The sequence below is a fragment of the Phyllobates terribilis genome, unplaced genomic scaffold, assembly GCF_046119375.1.
Source record: "Phyllobates terribilis strain yellow unplaced genomic scaffold, ASM4611937v1 Scaffold_3__8_contigs__length_932513732, whole genome shotgun sequence".
NCBI classification, from domain to species: domain Eukaryota; kingdom Metazoa; phylum Chordata; class Amphibia; order Anura; family Dendrobatidae; genus Phyllobates; species Phyllobates terribilis.
Genome location: NW_027362763.1, coordinates 811,617,583 through 811,632,047, shown reverse-complemented (window position 1 = coordinate 811,632,047; position 14,465 = coordinate 811,617,583).

Here is a 14,465-nt window from a genome sequence, read left to right as displayed (position 1 = left end):
AAAAATTACCCTTGCTGAGTACCACATTTTTAATCTTGATTTCTTTTAGTGTTTCTTAACGCCCTAAAGTTGCCATTTGAAATGACTTTGGTTTTGTGACATGTCTGTGATCTGCTTTTTTCCAACAACATTAAACAACTGAATGAACATCCTCCGAGCCCGGTGATTCCATAATTAATGCCAGGGGTTGTATTATTGGAGGTAGGAGAATGAATGGGCTTCTACCAGGTTGATATTATTGGAGGCAGGAGAATCTATGGGCATAGCTCCCAACCGTCCCGTTTTCGGCGAGACTGTCCCAGGTCCCGTCACTGCTCAGCTGTTCTCCTTCTATTCTTACCTCTCTCTCCAACATTCTCATCGCTCCGTAGCTCCTCCTCATCAGAAGGCGGGGCCGATCATCTCTTCTTAGTGCATAAATTAAATTATATATTCACATCCTCTCACTCCTGTTATCGGTCTCACCCAGGACTCAAACTCACAATCACAGTGTCACAACATGCTTCTCAATAGTCACAGGCTGTGTGCTCTAACCACTGATGATAACAATGATAAAGATAGGAGATTTTGGTTATCTTGACTCTGCATTGCAATGAATCCAGAAGTAGAGTGTACATCTCAATAGAAGTGTATTGTACATATGACAATGTATTTTTATTGTGGCTGTATACTAAGGTGAAGAAAAATATTTATCTTTACAAACCGCAGCATGTCAATTTCTGTTGCAGTGACGCTGGTCTCCACTATGAAATTTCCACACTATCACACTAGAATGTCATTAGATGCGGTAACTCCACATGGTTCAGTGAACACATGCGGATTTACCTACGTGATTATAACGCAGTGTGTGGGACGCAGCGAGAGTACGCTGGATCCTAAGCGCTGCTGTTCCTGATCTTGGTAATGTAGCCTAAAAGTATTAAAAAACGTAAAAAAAATTATAATTGCTTTACTGCCTACTTAGGTCTTGAACTCACAAACCTTCATACATTACAGATAGATGAGAGCTTTAGCGTGCTGAGCCTCAAGCTCTTGCGGGGTAACAAAGGGAATTCCATGATCTTGATCTGTACTGCAGAGTATAGGCTGATAGGAATACACTGCTGTGTACAATGTATGTATTTTTATTCTACAGGGAAAATCAGGGTATGTGCACACTATGTGTACCAGCCTGTGGGCCTGACTCTCCGGAATAGCCATCGGTGGCTTCCTCTCAATATGCAAATGTGCGGCGCCTTTTTATTTTTTATTTTTCACCTGGGGACTTTCCTCATAGAGGTTAGGTCTATGGGAAAAGCCCTCATGCGGACCCATAAGAGAAATTGACATGCTGCGGGTCTGAAGAGACGTGCCGTATGTTAGTTTCCAAGGGTGAGCCGCAGGTGCACGGGGACGCATAATCGACATGGGATTTTTATAAATCCTATCCACTATGCTGTAACAGCTGGCCACTGCAGGTTTGACGCTGTATAACACGCAGCGGCTCTGTATCGTGTGCACACACCCTAAGAGATTTTTTTCATCTTATAAAATAACTAAAAAAATAATGAAAAGCACTTGATAATGAAAAAAAAATGTTATTTTTAATATGTTTATTTTTAAATAATGAACATCACAAATCAGAAAATAACACGGACATATTTGGTGTTCCTGTAATCTTAACGACCCGCACAACACAGCAATCAGATTATTTACAGGGATCGGTAAATGCCGTAAAAAAAAATGGCGTAATTGATATTTTTCTCTATTAAACCCATAAAAATGTAATAAAACTGTAACGCTAAGGCCGTGTTCATATGTAGCGTAAATGCTGCGTTCTTTCTTCTGTTTTTTTTCTGCAGGTATCCGCACCAGACGACACAGTAACAATCTTCTCTGATTATTGGTGTTTGCTGCGTTTCTTTTATGCATTTTCCCGCTTATTTGATGCAATTTTGGGGAAGATATGAAGCAGAGCTTTTAACGCTTTTAACAGTACAGAAAAACTTTGATTCTTATTTTGGAGTTTGGTGCGGATCCAGCAGAAAACAAAAAACACAGTATTTCTGCAACATGTGAACACGACCTTACAGACATAAAAAAGGCAGATGTCGAATAGTTAAGCTACATAACGATGAGAAAGTTCTGGTGGCTCCGACTGTGAATGGTGGCGGAACAAAAAATAATCCACAACTGGAGATGAGCAGGATGCATAGACGACGTTGCGTGGCCTTGGGTGATCAAAACCCTCCGGGGATGCTGAATGATTAGAGATTCACGGCCTCCTGTCCAGCCGCCAGGAAGCTCTGACCTGGACGCTGGACCAGAGACCTGGGAATCCATCCACTCATCTCTAGTCCCAACTGTCCCAGATAAAACGGACAGTCGTGGATTTGGGTCTACGCCCTGCAGTCTATGGAGTCTGCTGAATGCCCCTCATTACCAGCACCCCTCTGACAACTCCTCCTGGTGGGGGAGAAAGAAATAGTAAATGGGCATGCATTGGGGTGTGGCCAGGGGCGTGGTCAAAATGTGTGTCTATCTTTCTGGTCTTCAAAAGTTGGGAGGTATGTCTATAGGCTTTGGCTATGGAAATCAGCTCCCAGCCACAAAGTGCCATGACTCCCATCCCTCCCCTTTTCTCCTCTGGATCACTCTCCACATTTGACCCAGTCACAGAAGAAGTCTCCAGGCTCCTCTCTTCTCATCCCACTACATGCACCGCTGACCCCATTCCCTCATATCTACTCCAGTCTCTCTCTTCAGTCGTCACTACTCACCTAACTAAAATCTTCAACATCTACCTCTCTTCTGGTATCTTCCCCTCCTCCTTAAAACACTCCATCATTACTCCATTATTACTCCATTATTAAAAGAGCCCTTTCTTGACCCTTCCTGCACAAACAACTACAGACCAGTCTCCAATCTCCCCTTTCTCTCTAAACTCTTGGAGCTCCTGGTCTACTCTCGCCATACCCGTTACATCTCCATTCATTCTTTTCTAGACCCATCACAATCCAGCTTCCGCCTCCTACATTCTATAGAAACTGCACTCATCAAAACGTAATGGTGACTACTCTCTACTCATTCTTCTTGACCTCTCTGCAGCTTTCGTCACCGTTGACCACCACCTCCTACTCTCTATGCTCCACTCAATCGACATAAATGGCACTGCTCTCCTGGTTCTCCTCCTGCCTATCTGACGCTCTTTCAGTGTTCCATTCGCTGGCTCCACTTCTTACCCCCTTCCTCTCACTATTGGGGTCCCTCAGGGTTCAGTCCTTGGCCCTCTTCTCTTCTCTCTTTACATGGCCCCAATTGGACAGACCATCAGAAATTTGGCTTTCAGTACCATCTTTATGCTGATGACACACAACTATACACCTCATCCCCTGACCTTACCCTCTCTGTACTACAGAACACCTGTGATTGTCTGGCCGCAGTTTCCAACAACATGACCGCTCTCTATCTGAAACTCAACCTTTCCAAAACTGAGCTTCTGCTCCCACCGTCTACTCACCTCCCTAAATCTGACATCTCTCTCTCCATGTGTGGCACCACAATAATGCTGAGCCAGCAGGCGAGCTGTAGGGGCGTTGTGTTTGACACCAATCTTTCCTGCACCTTCCATATACAATCTCTTGCCCGCTCTTGTGTCTTGCACCTGAAGAACATCTCTAGAATCCGTCCCTTTATCACCTTGGAAACAGCAAAAACCCTCACTATTGCCCTGATCCACTCCCGCCTTGACTACTGTAACTCTCTATTAATTGCCCTCCCCCTCTCCAGTCCATCTTTAAAGCTGCAGCCAGGGTCATCTATCTGGCTAATCGTTACTTGGACACTTCCGCTCTGTGCCAGTCAGTGCACTGGCTGCCCATACATTATAGGATCCAATTTAAATTGTTTGTTCTCACCCACAAAGCTCTCCACAGTGCAGCATCCCCCTACATCTCCTCCCTCATTTCTATTTATCAGCCTAACCATTCTCTACGCTCCGCAAGCGACTTTCGACTAACATCCGCACTAATCCGTACCTCCCACTCCCAGCTCCAAGACTTCTCCCAAGCACCTATTCTTTGGAATGCTCTACCCCAAGAAATTAGGACGAACCACACAGTTTTAGGTATGCCCTAAAAAAACACCTGTTTAGGGTGGCCTATCATGTTCCCTAATCGAAGCTCTTTTATATTTTTAAACCCCATTCATTATTTCTCCAAACATACCGTATTTTTCGGACTATAAGGCACATTTTTTTTCTTCCAGCTTCCGCTGCAGCCTACACTGTCCCTGCTGCTAAAGAAAATAAATATTCAGTGCTCTCCACGCCCCATGGATTGTGGGGAGCACTGAATATTCATGCTCCTTAATAGCGGCACACAGTGTAGCCGCAGCGCGGCTCCTGCTGTTGCTGGAATCGCCTGTGACTGCTGTTAAAAGGCATGAATATTCAGCCTCTTTCCACACCCATGGGCATGGGGAGGGGTGAATATTCAAGCCCTTTAATAAACGGGCACACGCGATAGCCCGGCAGCAGCAGGAGCTGCACTGCTGCTACACTGTGTGCTGGCTATTAAGGAGCATTAAGTCACTCCTCCCCACGCACACAGTCCCGGCGTGGGGAGCAGTGACTTCCGGCAGCTGATCTCTCCTTGTGAGCCGCGCATGGCAGTGACGCCTTGTGCGGCTCACATGGAGAGATCAGTGCGGGCAGACAGGATGCAGCGCTGGAGGAGAGAAGAAAGGTGAGTAGGAGTGTTTATTTTTTTTATGTGCAGCATGATGGGGATTAGGGGGACCATGCATACCAGGATAAGGATGAGGGGGCATACATAGCATGATAAAGATGAGGGGGCCATACATACCAGGATAACGCTGAGGGGGCATACATAACAAGATTAAGATGAGGGGGCCATACATACCAGGATAAGGATGAGGGGCCATACATACCAGGATAAGGATGAGGGGCCATACATACCAAGATAAGGATGAGGGGTGCCATACATACCAGGATAGGGATTAGGGGTGCCATGCATACCTGGACAGGGATGACGGGTGCCATGCATATCAGGATAGGGATTAGGGGTGCCATGCATATCAGAATAGGGATGAGGGGTGCCATGCATACCAGGATAGGGATGAGGGGTGCCATGCATACCAGGATAGGGATGAGGGGTGCCATGCATACCAGGATAGGGATTAGGGGTGCCATGCATTCCAGGATAGGGATTAGGGGTGCTATGCATACCAGGACAGGGATGAGGGGTGCCATGCATACCAGGATAGGGATGAGGGGTGTGATGCATACCAAGATAGGGATTAGGGGTGCCATGCATACCAGGACAGGGATGAGGGGTGCCATGCATACCAGGATAGGGATGAGGGGTGCCATGCATACCAGGATAGGGATGAGGGGTGCCATGCATACCAGGATGGACGGGTTCCATGCATACCAGGATGGAGGGATGCCAGGCATACCAGGACGGGGATGGGGACCACGTTTAAAAGGAAAGGGGGGGCATATATATCAGGATGGGGGATATTGTCATAATTGGGGGACATTACCCCTAAACCAGTGTCAGCAGAAAACCCTTTCCCCCTCTAAAGTGCATCATGAACACATTTTTTGCTTAAATTTTTTTTTATTTTCCTCCTCTAAAACCTATGTGCGTCTTATAGTCCGAAAAATACGGTAAGTCTCCACCATACTCCACGGCACTCAAAAGCACTACAAATACTGGCTGGTGACGAGCTCATGCAGCCTTTATCTCATCCCCTCAAGATGGCTGGACCATCATTGTAAATAAGCCCCTGTACTTTGTGTCACCCCCACCTCATTGTAGATTGTAAGCTCTTACGAGCAGGGTCATCATTATTTTTGCTTTAATTATTGTAGTATCTTTAACTATATTACTTTTGACTGTTATATATGAACCTCTGAATTGTAAAGCACTGCAGAATATGTTGGCGCTATATAAATAAAGATTATTATTACTATATTATTATGGGCTCCTACCAGGTATATATTATTGGAATCAGCAGAATCTATGGCCCCCTACCAGGTATATATTTTGGAAGCAGCAGAATGTATAGGCTCCTGTCAGGTATATATTGTTGGAGACAGCAGGATCTATGGGCTCCTACCAGGTATATATTATTGGACGCAGTAGAATCTATGGGCTCCTACCAGGTATATATTATTGGACACAGTAGAATCTATGGGCTCCTACCAGGTCCTGACTGCAGCTCATACATTCTAGCTGGCACACTAGTGAAGATGCTAGAATGTATGGGCTTCTACCAGTTATATATTAATGAATGTAGCAGAATCTATGGACTTCTACTAGGTATATATTATTATATGAAGGAGAATATATGAGCTCCTGCGAGGTATATATTACTAGCTATTGAACCCGTTCTATGCCCGGGTGGCAAGCGTTTATATTGGTATATGACCTCCATCTTGTCATGTGCTGCTCCCATCCTGTGCCCCCATCCTGTCATGTGCTGCTCCCATCCTGCGCCCTCATCCTGGTATGTGCTGCTCCCATCCTGCGCCCTCATCCTGGTATGTGCTGCTCCCATCCTGCGCCCCCATTCTGTCATGTGCTGCTCCCATCCTGTGCCCCAATCCTGTCATGTGCTGCTCCCATCCTGCGCCCCCATCCTGTCATGTGCTGCTCCAATCCTATGCCCCCATCCTGTCATGTGCTGCTCCCATCCTGCGCCCCTATCCTGGTATGTGCTGCTGCCATCCTATGCCCCCATCCTGTCATGTGCTGCTCCTATAAAAAAGTGCCTGAGTCAACGTATGCTCATCTCACAATATCTGGCGCCATTTTCTTGAAGACACTGTGTCTGGGAATTTGCACTCACAGTGTCTTCACTAAAATGGCATTGTAGTGCAGTATGCACACGCTCTGACTCAGGGACCACCCATTTTGGCTTCGGACAGAAAGACACATTCATTGTTATATATAACATTTTAAATTTTATTAAACTATTAGCTGAAAAAAAAAATTTTGTGCAAAAACTTCTCTGTTAACAACATTTTTGGTGTAAACTCTGTGGTATTTCTTTAAGTTGCCTTGTTGATCAGTAGTAAAAACTTTGTCCTTGAAAAGGCCACATAAAGTTGGCCATGGCTGAAGGCTGGAGATGGCAAATATATGCCAACTGAATCCAGTGTTTGCCCTTGACTTTTGTTGATGGTCATAGTATAAGCAAGTGTTAAGGGAAACTGTTTTCATTTTAAAGTAAAAGGAAGATCAGGATCGCTTGATACCAGAATAACTCTGGGAATGAATACCCTTGTACCTTTAAATGATCCGGTGAGGACTTCACAGTCAATGACTTTTGACATCATTTGCTTCACAACCATTCTGGTGCCATTGCAAAGACCTCTTGTTGAGTTAAGGTTTCTTAATAGCATGACTACTGCTCCAGCTTTCAAATTTAATCTATGAGGAGGCATACCACCAATTTAAGAACTCCATTGGATAGTTTGCTGCTTCCTCAACATTTGCAGTATCTTGCTGAATGGAATCAATACTGGTGTAGCATTTCAATTCAGACTGAATTCGTCTAAGAACATCTTCATTCAGTTCATGTGAATGTTGGTTTTTTGGAGTTAAGATTGAACGGTTTGCAAAGCTTTCATCTTCTGGTTGTATGACTTGTGGAAAGACAGCATCAACAATACATCCATTTTCAATGAAGACAGAAGGAATTTCAAATGATACCTTCCTCTAGTCCTAGTTCTTGAAGTTTTCCATCTCCAAGGTTTAAAAGCTGTTGGGAAAAGCCTTGATGTTCTTCGGGGACATTGTCCTCATTGGTACACATGTTTTGGTCCAATTTGAGGACTTTAATACTCCTCCAACAATTGCTGCTCTTCATGCATGCTGAAATTATTTCGGTTCTGCTGCCATGTGGTACAACAGGAAGGATTTGTCTAAAATCTCCACCAAAAACAAACACCGCACCTCCGAACGTTTTTTTGGAGGGAACTTTTGGATCTTCAGCCATGAGTTCTTTGTAGAATGTGTCAACTGCATTTACAGCATGAGCTGGAGCCATAGAAGCTTCATCCCAGATTATGAGTTTGGCGTTTTTCAACTCATTGGCAGTATTGCTGCCATGACAAATATTGCACGTCGACGTTTCATTAATTGGTATAGACAGTTTGAACAGATTATGGGAAGTTCAGCCTCCCTCCAGCAAAGTAGCTGCAATGCCTGTAAATGTACATGGCAAGACTAATTCATTTTTGCTCCGAACGTAATGCATGATTGTATTATACAGGAATGTTTTACCACTTCCACCAGGTCCGTCAATAAAAAATAGACGTTTTTCCAAGTTGGGTTTCTCAAAAGCTTCTCTGATTTTTTCGAAAGCATTTTGTTGTCCTGAGTTTAACATTTGGAATTTCTCCTCAAACAAAGCCTTTTCCGCAACAGTGTCGTGTTATTTGCCAGAATTGATTGGATCATCGTACTTGCCAACAGGAAGTTGTAGGCCAAAATCTTGTAATGACTTTCCATGTGTCCGTAACACAGACTCAATTTCATGTAATGTTATATAGAGGACCTTTTCTACATGAGGGAAATGTCTGGTATAGTCTTCCATGAGATTTTTATTGTGCCTTTGAAATAATGCTGCAGCATTAGACGGCTCACACATGATGCAAATAAATGCAAACAATTGTCTAAGTTGTATTGGCATTTGATAAGTGGCAGTTTCTGTTGGCAAGTATCCCATTTAGAGTCATCATCAGTTAACCCTTTTGCAATACATGCTTCTTGGAAAGTAGCAAAACGGTTTCCTTCAGTTGTTCTGAGAACCTCAAAAGATGTTGCGCCTCTAACATTGAGAAGGAGAATTCGGAGAAAGTATTTTTCTCTGTCTAATGGACTAACGTAAAACATTCTGCCAATTGTGGTTTTATGACTTTGCTACGTGGTTTCCATTTAACATTTTTATCATCCCATGTGTAATGTTCAGGGATTTGAATGTATAAATATTGGTAGGCATTAGGATCTTCCTGATTCAGTTTAAACCAAGCAAGAAGTTTAGACTTGGTGTTTTTCTGCTGCACAGCTTCAGCTTCTTTACCTGGTATAAAGCATATTGTATGCTTGTCCTCAAGGTGGATATTTAATCTTTCCACATGATCAGTTTGATGGTGCATTTTATATTCGACGAGTCTCCAGCATGCTTCAGGTGCACTTACATATCGAGTTTCTAAGTAATTTTTTACTTCATCCCATTCAACCGTGGCTTCTCATTCTGTGGCAGCAGTAGTAAACTGGATATTTGCACAATCATGCCCTTTGTAAACGTATTTGAAAAAATATTTTACATTTTGTATAGAAGTGCAAATCTCAACGTTTATGTGGGCATTGTATTTTAAGGAAAGATAAGGATTGTAAGGTACAACCCATCTATTGTCAACCCTGTTTCCACCAAGTTCAAGAAAGTGTTATCATTCCGGCATTGATATTTAGGGTATCCTTTTACATTGCTATTAGTTGTGGAACAGAAATCCTTGGGAAAGCCTTTGGTACAGTTCCCATTGTCCATACATGGTGCATTTGAATTAAGTGGACCACATGGATCGTGTATCATGCAAGATTTTACAGTTTCATAAAGCTTCGAATGAGTGTCTTTGCGTGGGGGCTCTACACAAACAATTTTGTCAATTCTTTCATTTTCCCAGGCTTTGTATTCCGGGGCCATAAATACCAATATGTGTCCATGAGGGAGCCCTCCTTTTTGGAACTCAATTACATACACCATACCATTAACACGTCCAAATCTGTGATATGTGGTTAAGTCTCCAAGTAGCAATTTTAGTTTCACGTTAAATACTCATGCTACTAAATCAGGCCTGTCACATGGTTGCTGACTGGGAAGTAAGTTTTCCCTGATTTCCCTCCATTTTGGATTGCACGCTACTGTTGCAAATAGGTCTGGTTTGCCATATTTCCTGACCATTGCCATGGCATCTTGGTAGTTTTGTGCCATATTTCTTGGACTTCCTTGGAAAGTTGATGGCAATATGACGTTTTTTCCAGGTAGGATATTTATGTCCATGAAATGGTGGTTGGTCACGAATTGGTGAAGAACGTAATATTCTTCAGCTGTTACAGTACTTTGATTTTTGCTCACCCAATTCAAACGGTTTGCCTCAGTTTTGCAAGAGGCATCAACCATAAATTGGTGTGTCAGCTTTCCTGCATTAAGGAACTGGTTAAAAGTACCATCACAAATGGCAAAGTGGTATGAATACCATTGAAGTTGAGTCATATTTCCTAGACCAACTGTTTTCTTTTAGTTCTGTAGTCCACCCAGAGTCCCCATAATGGAAAAGCAAAGGGTAGCACATTGGGTCACAGAGTCTACTCAGAATAGATATATTTTGTAAAATCCCACTTTTTGGATGAATGGTAATGTCACAGCATTCTGGGGTGCACCATCTGTGCTGTGGAAAATGGCAGCAATTTCCCCTATGGCAGTTGGAGCATTAATTCTGCCGGGGTGCATAGTATTTACTTTTTCTCTCATGAAAGTCATGCTATATTCAATTGGCGTTTGGTTTTCTAGATTTTCTTTTAGCATTTCTTCTTGTTCAAATTGCAACATATTTTTGTATTCTCTAGAGAAAGGATTGACATCTTCGAGAATTCTTTGTAGATTTTCCATAACATTATGAATGCATCCACTGTTGGCTGAATTGTACATTCTTTCATTCAAGTCTTGAGCCGAATCCAGAATATATAACTGGGTTTATGTTGGTGATTCACCTTGGCTAGGGTGAAACGCAGATGTTGGATGGTAAATTTGCCCATGGATTCTGTAACAAAAAGGACCTGATCACCTGTTAATTGATTGATCAATTTGTGCCCCCATTGATGCAAAAGTGTTTGCACTATTGTATGATCTTATGTTTTCCATAAAACTCTTGGAGTTTGGGTCTGATCTCTTCATGCAATTAGTAATATAGGGATGCATTCGTACTTCTTCCAGTATGATAGTTCCATTATGACAACAGTTTGTTGTAATTTCATTTTGGAAATGGTTGGCATTAAAATAAGCATTTGTTGTTCATTGGGCTCAGATAGCATGCCTCAATGTCATCTTCATTGAAGTTTTCGGCAAGCAAAGCAGTGTTGCGAAATCTTACGTTCTTACCCCAGCAAGCAAGTTGGTTAGTACAGTATCTCTCAACATTGGCTTTGCGATGCCGCTGAAGCTCACTTTGTGTCATACTCTCTTGGGCAGAGCTGTGCCATTCAGCGTCAACATTGCGCATCTCTTGATGCTTTTTTTTGGGTGAGATTACGACAGTCAGCCCTTCTTCTGACAGTATTTTTTTCACGCTGGAATTTAAGGTGCTGTTTTTAACCCATACTTCTAAAAACCTTTTGAGCTTCAGCACTTTTTGATTTTTTTGCCTGAGTTTGCTCTTCAGAAAGAACTTGCTGGCGTTTGGGGGCCATTCCATTATTATGAAATTACGGAACGAACAAGGTTGTAAACTTTAATTAAAATATTAACTATGCTGAAGTTTGATATTGTCAAAAAAAGTGGCTGGATTGCTCCGCTGACGTATTATATATACAGTACAGACGAAAAGTTTGGACACAACTTCTCATTTAAAGATTTTTCTGTATTTTCATGACTTTGAAAATTGTACATTCACACTGAAGGCATCAAAACTATGAATTAACACATGTGGAATTATATACTTAACAAAAAAGTGTGAAACAACTGAAAATATGTCTTATATTCTAGGTTCTTCAAAGTAGCTGCCTTTTGCTTTGATGACTGCTTTGCACACTCTTGGCATTCTCTTGATGAGCTTCAAGAGGTAGTCACCGGAAATGGTTTTCACTTCACAGGTGTGCCCCGTCAGTTTTAACAAGTGGGATTTCTTGCCTTATAAATGGGGTTGGGACCATCAGTTGTGTTGTGCAGAAGTCTGGTGGATACACAGCTGATAGTCCTACTGAATAGACTGTTAGAATTTGTATTATGGCAAGAAAAAAGCAGCTAAGTAAAGAAAAATGAGTGGCCATCATTACTTTAAGAAGTGAAGGTCAGTCAGTCCGAAAAATAAATGATGGTCCAACTAAACGCAAACCGGATGGAATAGCATGCCACTGCAAGATGCTGTGGTAGCCATGCTGGTTCAGTATGCCTTTAATTTTGAATAAATCCCCAACAGTGTCACCAGCAAAGCACCCCCACACCATCACACCTCCTCCTCCATGCTTCACAGTGGGAACCAGGCATGTAGAGGCCATCCGTTCACCTTTTCTGCGTTGCACAAAGACACAGTGGTTGGAACCAAAGATCTCAAATTTGGACTCATCAGACCAAAGCACAGATTTCCACTGGTCTAATGTCCATTACTTGTGTTCTTTAGCCCAAACAAGTCTCTTCTGCTTGTTGCCTGTCCTTAGCAGTGGTTTCCTAGCAACTATTTTACGATGAAGGCCTGCTGCACAAAGTCTCCTCTTAACAGTTGTTGAAGAGATGTGTCTGCTGCTAGAACTCTGTGTTGCATTGACCTGGTCTCTAATCTGAGCAGCTGTTGAACTGCAATTTCTGAGGCTGGTGACTTGGATAAACTTATCCTCAGAAGCAGAGATGACTCTTGGTCTTCCTTTCCTGGGGAGGTCCTCATGTGAGCCAGTTTCTTTGTAGCGCTTGATGGTTTTTGCAACTGCACTTGGGGACACTTTCAAAGTTTGCCCAATTTTTCGGACTGACTGACCTTCACTTCTTAAAGTAATGATGGCCACTTGTTTTTCTTTACTTAGCTGTTTTTTTCTTGCCATAATACAAATTCTAACAGTCTATTCAGTAGGACTATCAGCTGTGTATCCACCAGACTTCTGAGCAACACAACTGATGGTCCCAACCCCATTTATAAGGCAAGAAATCCCACTTATTAAATCTGACAGGGCACACCTGTGAAGTGAAAACCATTTCCGGTGACTACCTCTTGAAGCTCATCAAGAGAATGCCAAGAGTGTGCAAAGCAGTCATCAAAGCAAAAGGTGGCTACTTTGAAGAACCTAGAATATAAGACATATTTTCAGTTATTTCACACTTTTTTGTTAAGTATATAATTCCACATGTGTTAATTCATAGTTTTGATGCCTTCAATGTGAATGTACAATTTTCATAGTAATGAAAATACAGAAAAATCTTTAAATGAGAAGGTGTGTCCAAACTTTTGGTCTGTACTGTATATATATTCAGTAGAGAGTGGCTGGATTGCTCCGCTGACGTATTTTATATATATATTCAGTAAAAAGTGGCTTGATTGCTGTGCTGACGCATTTTATACATATATATTCAGTAAAAAGTTGCTGGATTGCTCCTCTGACGTATTTTATATATATATTCAGTACAAAGTGTCTGGATTGCTGTGCTGACATATTTTATATATATATATTCAGTAGAAAGTGGCTGGATTGCTCTGCTGACATATTTTATATATACACTGCTCAAAATAATAAAGGGAACACTTAAACAACAGAATATAACTCCAATTAAATCAAACTTCTGTGAAATCAAACTGTCCATTTAGGATGCAACACTGATTGACAATCAATTTCACATGCTGTTATGCAAATGGGATAGACAATAGATTGAAATTATCAAGACACACTCAATAAAGGAGTGGTTCTGCAGGTGATGACCACAGACCACATCTCAGTACCAATGCTTTCTGGTTGATGTTTTGGTCACTTTTGAATGTTGGTTGTGCTTTCACACTCGTGGTAGCAAGAGACGGACTCTACAACCCACAGAAGTTGCTTAGGTAGTGCAGCTCATCCAGGATGGCACACCAATGCGAGCTGTGGCAAGAAGGTTTGCTGTGTCTGTCAGCGTAGTGTCCAGAGGCTGGAGGCGCTACCAGGGGACAGGCCAGTACACCAGGAGAGGGGAGGGGGCTGTAGGAGGGCAACAACCAAGCAGCAGGACCGCTACCTCCACCTTTGTGCAAGGAAGAACAGGAGGAGCACTGGCAGAGCCCTGCAAAATGACCTCCAGCAGGCCACAAATGTGCATGCGTCCGCACAAACGGTTAGAAACCGACTCCATGAGGGTGGTATGAGGGCCCGACGTCCACAGATGGGGATTGTGCTCAGAGCCCAGTACCATGCAGGATGCTTTGCATTTGCCACAGAACACCAGGATTGGCAAAGTCGCCACTGGCGCCCTGTGCTCTTCACAGATGAAAGCAGGTTCACACTGAGCACATGTGACAGACGTGACAGAGTCTGGAGACGCCGTGGAGAGTGATCTTCTGCCTGCAACATCCTTCAGCATGACCGGTTTGGCAGTGGGTCAGTAATGGTGTGGGGTGGCAATTGTTTGGAGGGCTGCACAGCCCTCCGTGTGCTCGCCAGAGGTAGCCTGACTGCCATTAGGTACCGAGATGAGATCCTCAGACCCCTTGTGAGACC